Source organism: Limulus polyphemus, unplaced genomic scaffold (genome assembly GCF_000517525.1).
Source record: "Limulus polyphemus unplaced genomic scaffold, Limulus_polyphemus-2.1.2 Scaffold6816, whole genome shotgun sequence".
In the NCBI taxonomy this organism is placed as follows: domain Eukaryota; kingdom Metazoa; phylum Arthropoda; class Merostomata; order Xiphosura; family Limulidae; genus Limulus; species Limulus polyphemus.
This window is the reverse complement of record NW_013672426.1, coordinates 40,631-48,551: the sequence shown is the minus strand read 5'-3', so window position 1 is coordinate 48,551 and position 7,921 is coordinate 40,631.

Genomic DNA, 7,921 nt, shown 5'->3' with positions numbered 1-7,921 from the left:
TGGTTTTAGACGTAACGTTGTTTGTAAACGAAATCAAATCGCAATGATTTTAATTAGTAGCTATAAATACTGATTGAAAAGACAACTCGTACCGGACATCTTACACACAAGATCTCATAATAAATCTTTCGTTTCTTTTAGGGGGTGTTCGTAGCAGTCCTGTATTGTTTTACAAATTCTGAGGTAAGAACGTTCATAGTTTTAATATAATAAAAATTAATTACAATTTTAATTAATTAATTGAAAAATATAATATAATTACACGTATCCATACGAGTAATCGCTTAATGAGATCGTCTGGACTTTTTATGTTTACCCTTTGTGGTAAGGGGGGGGTCTATTTTCTGCTTCTAATAAAATGATAAAGATAATGGAGCCCCCTTGTCGCCTCCGTCTATAAGTCAGAGCGCATGAACATTGTCTATGTGTTTTCTTATAGCAAAGCCATAAGGGGCTGATTCTAGCGTTGTAAATCCGAAGACTTACCGCTATCCCACCAGGGGAAAACGAACATTGTTTAATTTTTAATATTAATATGTAATTGTATCCATCAATTAGATCCAATTATTTCTAATTCTAATTATCTATCCAGTCTGTTGAAGTTCAGTTTTCATTCTTGTATTTTATTTCCTCATTTTTAGCCCCCCCCCTTCCCAGTGGCACAGCGGCATGTCTGCGGACTTACAACGCTAGAAACCGGGTTTCGATACCCGTGGTGGGCAGAGCACAGATAGCCCATTGTGTAGCTTCGTGCATAAATTCAAACAAATTCTCATTTTTAAAATTATGATTAATTTGTTTTCGATATCTTAATCCTTTATCCTCACCTATTGTATTAAGTTTATCACATTTCAGTGTAATCCTATTTAACGAGTTATATTGTCTTAGTTATGCTGCTCGATCGAATTGAATTGTTTGTTTTGAATTTCGCGCAAAGCTACACGGGGGCTATCTTCGCTAGCGCCGTCCCTTATTTAGCAGTGTAAGACTAGAGGGAAGGCAGCTAGTCATCACCACCCACCGACAACTTTTGGGCGACTCTTTTACCAACGAATAGTGGGATTGACCGTTACATTATAACGCCCCCACGGCTGAGAGGGCGAGCATGTTTGGTGTGACGGGGATTCGAGCCCGCGACCCTCAGATTGCGAGTCGAGCGCCCTAACCACCTGGCCATGCCAAGCCCGATCGACTTATACGTAGATGAAAGAAATATTATCATTTTCCCACTGTTAATACATGTTATCCTGTTGTCGAGTTTATATCTACAAATTGATTTTGACTTACACATGTTTGTTTTGTTTATTCGAGCTTCAAGTGCTCGTTAAAGATAAAACACTGCTTTATTCAAATTATTCTTTTGTGTTGTCGTTATGGCCAGTTTACGTAGCACGTAACCAAAGCTATTTTTAGAAATACAAACCCATCTCGTGCAACTAAAGTTTATGCTGATTGGACGTGACGAAATATCCAGAGTTTCTTTCTTCACGGCAACGATTGTAAAGATATATTGTATAATACAAACTTAATGCCGTTTCTAGTTTACGTCCGCGTGGCTGTTTGATATTTGAAAATCCGGTGTTTTTTGTTTTTTTCCATTATTTTGCTATGCTGAAACACAATTTTTCTCGATAACTTATTTTACGTATGCATGGTCGAGACGCAGTTTTGGGTTTTTCGTTATTTTACGTCTCATGTTTCATTTGATAGATTTATTATTCACACCTCAAAACTGCATAGCTAAAATTCGGGGCTCGATTTCCTGCGGTGTACGGAGCGCAAGCAGTCCGTAGTGTAGCTTTGTGGAACTAAAAATACAAGAGGAAATCCTTAATAGTCGCAACTGTAATTAGTTCTAAAATCTGTCAAGAGATGGCGCTATAAGGTAAAGTTTGTACTCGAAAAACAAACAGCAATACTATGAGCTGTTTTTAAAACAACAATAAGAAGTTCAAACTAATCTTTCGTAACTGATGAGTCGTGTATACTGGTTCAACTTACACTAAGTGTCTGCAAATGTATTGTATTGGCATTTATTGTTTTTTTTTAACTGCTGACATGTTCATGAAAGGCCTAACATATGGTTTATCATTTTATTTCTAGGTTCAGTCTGCGCTAAGGAACGCCTACCTACGAGTTAATATTCGATGGCACCAGAATACTTCTCATCTGGCCAGAAGGTACTTTAGTCAGACATCCACCAATTATTCTGCAAATCTCGAAGCTTCAATTGGCGAGAGATCACACCACAAGGTGTCGCCCTGCGCAAACATATCTCTTCTTCCGTTACACGATCCTCCCGAAACAAAACAATTTCCAACAGACAAAAACGACGTAAAATGATTGTTCTCGGCGTTTACCGTAAAATGTGTTTCTACATAACTCCAAACTGTGTGGTGAACTGTTGGTCATCTTAACACTAAACTACCATCAGCACGCGTACTGATTTGATAGCGACGATTTTTCTCGGGTCATAACAAAAACGAACGTCGCAGTAATTTCCGTGAAAAATAAGGTAAGACGAAAAAACCAGATACTAGCAAGGCCACAAAGCAAGAATCCCGAACTGAAGATAGTCAGACTTTTATTCAAGGTTGTATATCCAAAGGCCGTGTTTGTCTGACTTAGCAGTATGATGTAGAAACTAAAGTCGCGAGAAAAGTGAATTCCACCGTTTTCTAGTTTATAACATAAACACGGTGATTTAACTGGTAAAGAACCGTCACATTTATGTTTCTGTGTTTACATAAAAGATGCCAGCAAGTAACCCTAAGACGGACTAATGTTGTTTACACTGGCATGGCCAGGTGGTTAGGGCGCTCGACTCGTAATCTGAGAGTCGCGGGTTCGAATCCCCGTCACACCAAACATGCCAGCCTTTGCCTGGTCCCAAGTCCAGGATGAGAAAGGAGGTGGGTTGGGCGCGGGGCTAGCAACTCCACCCCGTAAAAACCAACCTGCGTTACAAGTAACTGCAACAACAACTTCCGTTGGTGAGGTTTTGTTGCGGCCCTATGCTCCACTGGGAGTTTACAGGAATAAAAAAAAATGTTTTCACTTGTTATATTGTATTTTTATTAATAAATTTTAAACCTTATTAATAACATCACTGAGAAAACTAATTTATTCTTCCAGGAAAGCTTTCCCTTCCAGTGGCTCCGTCTGCAGGCTCATAACACTAAAAACTTAGTTTCTATACCCGGGGTGGACACAGTACAGATAGCCCATTGTGTAGCTTTGTGCTGAACAACAAACAAATAACTTATACGTTTCTAAACATATAATCACAGAATTTCTATTGTAACACCCCCTAGTGGCACAGCGGTAAGTCTACAGAGTTATAACACTGAAAATCTGGTTTCGATACCTGTGGTGGGCAGAGAAAAGCTAGCCCATCGTGTAGCTTTGTGCTTCACAGTAAACAAACAAAAAAAACTGTGAAAGCTGATACCAGGTTTGATATTCTAAGGGAAAAAAATAAAACAACAACGTCCACTTTAAAACATTAACGTTGAGATCTAAAATGGTTATACAAAGAAAACTAAGTTAAAGAGAATCCGGTGTAGCGTTTATAAAGCAACAAACAGTTACAGTTGCCTTCTGATATACGTAGGCCGGCATGGCCAGGTGGTTAGGGCGCTCGACTCGCAATCTCAGGGTCGCGGGTTCGAATCCCCATCACACTAAACATGCTCGCCCTTTCAGGCGTTATAATGTGACGGTCAATCCCACTATTCGTTGTTAAAAGAGTAGCCCAAGAGTTGGCGGTGGGTGGTGATGACTAGCTGTCTTCCCTCTAGTCTTACACCCCTAAATTAGGGACGGTTAGCGCAGATAGCCCTCGTGTAGCTTTGCGCGAACTTCATAACGAACAAACAAGCTAATATATGTCAGTATTATCGACTCTAAAAATAACGTAGCACGATAAGTTTGTTCGTATTGTTGAACCATGTTGTTCTGCTGAACATATCGTTCGCCTGTGGTCTTCCATGAATCTTTCACTCATCAGTGAAGACTATAGATGGCGTCGTTGTCAAGTAAAATCTAAAGAAAAAGTTCTCGACTCGTGAAGTAGATTAAAACTTCATAACGAAGAGTTCATCTGTGTTTGTCCGGTTTCTTATCCAGTTAGTATCGTCACACAATTATATAGAAGTAACGGCAAACCCCCGGTGGGGCAAGTTTACGGACTTGCACAGCAAAAATCCGGGGTTCGATTCCCCGCGGCGGACACAGGAGGTAGCCAAAAATGTGGCTTTGCTCTAAAAAAACAACAACAAATCAACAAAGAAGTCAACTACGAAAGTCAAAGATCAAACAAGTAATATAAAAAGCTTTTCTAGGGACAATATGAATCCGTTATTATATATTAGATGGACCACATCATCCGTTATTATATATTAGATGGACCACATCATCCTATTAATACAGATGTATACATCTTCATATTTGACTTCTATTTTAAACATCGGCCATTTACCACCAGATTCTGACATAACTTCAAACATTGTGGTCTTCTAATTCCATATTAGCAATCTGACAAACATTATTATATGTTACAGTATTCGTCTGTCTGTCCGAATCCATATAGATGCTTATAATAATAATTAGCGTTCACAAAGTTGTACAACCGTATGTGTCGACTCTTAATCTTCTGGCAAAACACACGTACGCTAGCGTTTTTATTTTATTATATTCATACTTTCAAAAATTAACACTGAAATATTAAATATAAAAAGTGTTTTTTTCTTCCAATTCTAAGATCTTTTTGTGCTACAAAACACACTATAATCCATTTTTGCACAATTTGGAAATAAAAAAAAGTAAATGAGGATATTAGTAAAAATAAAGGACACTTTATTTACTGAACTCGGTACCAGAGGGAGCCGAAGATACAAATTCTACTGTTAAAGCGACATCTCTGGTGAAAAAATATACGTGTCATTCCTAACCCGCTTTAATTTCAAAGTAGCATTAGTTTATAACAATTCCTATTAGGGCAAATCTCCATAGTTTAATTCTGCTCCTCTTTTGTTAAAAACAAAACCAGATCTGTAAATGGGCCGGTGTAGTAAACTAGGGTCTGTAGTTGGACCATAAATCCTGTCCTGATGTCTTTGTATTTCTATTTGAGATACTGATTACTTTCCCTCTATCCTCCCTCTTTTCATTTCTTGATATTCAAACAAATGTATTTCCTTTTATTTTTAAACTGGTTAACATTTTAAAATAACATAATGTTTAGGGACAACAATGGACTTATTGGACCTAAACTAACACTATTAAATAATAATACATAAACTGGCTAACCACAGGCCCCCGTGGCTCAGCGATAAATCTGAATGATTATAACGCTATAAACCGGGTTTAGATACCCGCTGCGGGCACAGCACAGATGGCCCCAAAGACCAATCCCTGATAGTTTACGGTGGTTTTTTACAGTTTAATTTCTGAAAATATGACAGACGTGAGTTGTAGTGATATATGGCTTAATTTCTAAATCGATAAGAACCGAAACGGTAGATATCCCCCACCTCCTAATTATAATATATAATTATTTGTTTTATTATTTTTAAGCTAAAATTTTGGTAAGAAATATATTAGAACTGTGGAGGGGGGTGGAGGAGTGAGCGTATACCACAAGTGGAAGTTTGTCAAGGCAGACAACTGACGAACACCTGAACTGCCACCTGCCACATTATTGTTTATAAATAGTTTGTTTTCTACAGTTATATTTATGCCGCCATCGAAATAAAATAAACAGCAATCTAAGAAAAGACAGCTGAGAAGTCAGGTCATTCCAAGTTGAATTATAACAATCGTAGCAAAATAACGTGTGGTTTCAGGATCTGAGAAGCTGGAACATTCATTTCGGTTTCAATAGAGGAACCAGCTAAATTCAAGACCTGGTCTTGATTTAACTCTACGAGAACATAACTCATGAAAAAACAAAACAACTTTAAATTATTCCTTGAGTGACTTATATAAATGACTGAAAGGTAAGAAAGAAAGAAAGAAAAAAAACCCGTGGTGGGCAGAGCACAGATAACCCAAATGCAGCTTTGTGCTTAATTACAAACAACCAAGTAAAAACATCCAGGAACCGTGTTTTACTTTGTGATAGGGTCCATTCGTCATGTTATTTTGTAAATCGAAAATATCCACCAAAAACTGAAGCAATACAGAGTTAGTTGAAATAGGAGAATTGTAAATTAAATCAAAGGAAGAAGAAGGCCTTTCTTCTTCTCCTCACAAGATCATCTTCTCTTGAAGCAATATAGAATTAATTGAAAGAGAAGAATAGTAAATTAAATCAAAGGAAGAAGAAGGCCTTTCTTCTTCTCCTCACAATATCATCTTCTCTGTTAAAACCTCGAGCCAAACTTGAATAGTATTTTGTTATTTTTCAATATGTTTTGGTTGTGTTCTTGTATTATTTCAGTAAAAACCGTACGCAGATTAGACATACTGTAATTGGTATGAGAAGTTTTTTTTTGGATTCTAATTGCCCGTTGAAAGAAAAGGAGACGACGTTTCGGTTTTTATACCCGTTGAAAGTAAAAGAAGACGACGTTTCGGTTTTTATACCCGTTGAAAGAAAAGGAGACGACGTTTCGGCTTTTTATACCCGTTGAAAGAAAAGGAGACGACGTTTCGTTTTTTGTATCGACGCTTCCTGAGAGTAAAGTTAATAAAAAATAAATGAATAATAATTAAAAAACAAATAATAATATTGTGTTATTAGTCCTTATTCTTATTTGATATATATAAATCATTTAAATAAAATTAACGTCACCCTGTGGGACAACGGTAAGCTTTAAACGTTAAAATCCGGGGTTCGAGTCCCCGCAGTGGACACAGCAGATGACCAAATGTGGCTGTGTTTTAAAACAAACCAATGCAAGTAAAATTAATAATAACTACAATTCACTCTAGTTCACACCATGACAAGTGTGGTTCGTGCCATTTGATAACATAAATAGCGTCAAAAATGTGTATATTGATGCTTCATGAACAATAACGTTAAACGTTTTGCAGAGATGTGGGTTCGTATGGATCCATTTCGGAAGCTCGCTCCACCTGGTGAACATTTCTTTAACTTCTATTAGATGTCTCTTCCAGTCACTTCTACCAATCTCGGCCCGGCATGACCAGGTGGTTAGGGCACTCGACTCGCAATCTGAGGGTCGCGGGTTCGAATCCCGTCACACCAAACATGTTTGCCCTTTCAGCCGTGGGGGCGTTATAATGTGACGGTCAATCCCACTATTCGTTAGTAAAAGAGTAGCCCAAGAGTTGGCGGTGGGTGGTGATGACTAGCTGCCTTCCCTCTAGTCTTACACTGCTAAATTAAGGACGGCTAGCGCAGATAGCCCTCACGTAGCTTTGCGCGAAATTCAAAAACAACAATCTACCAATCTCAAATGAACGTTTCCCCAAGTGTGGGAGGCGCACCCTGCAGGGGTCGCAAATAATCTCTTGAGGGGATGTGAGCAGTTAGGGTAGAGTAAGTAGTGCAAAATCAAGCATTTTATTATATTCTTATAAATGAAAATATTCTGTCACTTATTAAACAAACAAACAAACAAAAAAGTAGGGGCGCAAAGAAACATATTTGTTAAAGGGGGCGTGGATGACAAAAGTGTGGGAAACGCTGTGCTACTTTCAGCATGGTTGATTTGTACCCACTTCTGTGTCTCCCTCTTAATTCTCCATTCTCGACTTTCCTATAATAATTGACTTGTTTTTTATTATTATTAGCACCTGTCCATCCACGTTTCCAAGGTTTCATACATTCGGTTACTTCTCCTGGCCGGAGAGAGAGAGTGCTATTGGCCAGACAGTTTTCTTTCTGGTACTGAAATAGAATGACATAATAAATAGATAAAGAAAAATCTTGAAGACAACTTGATAATAAAGA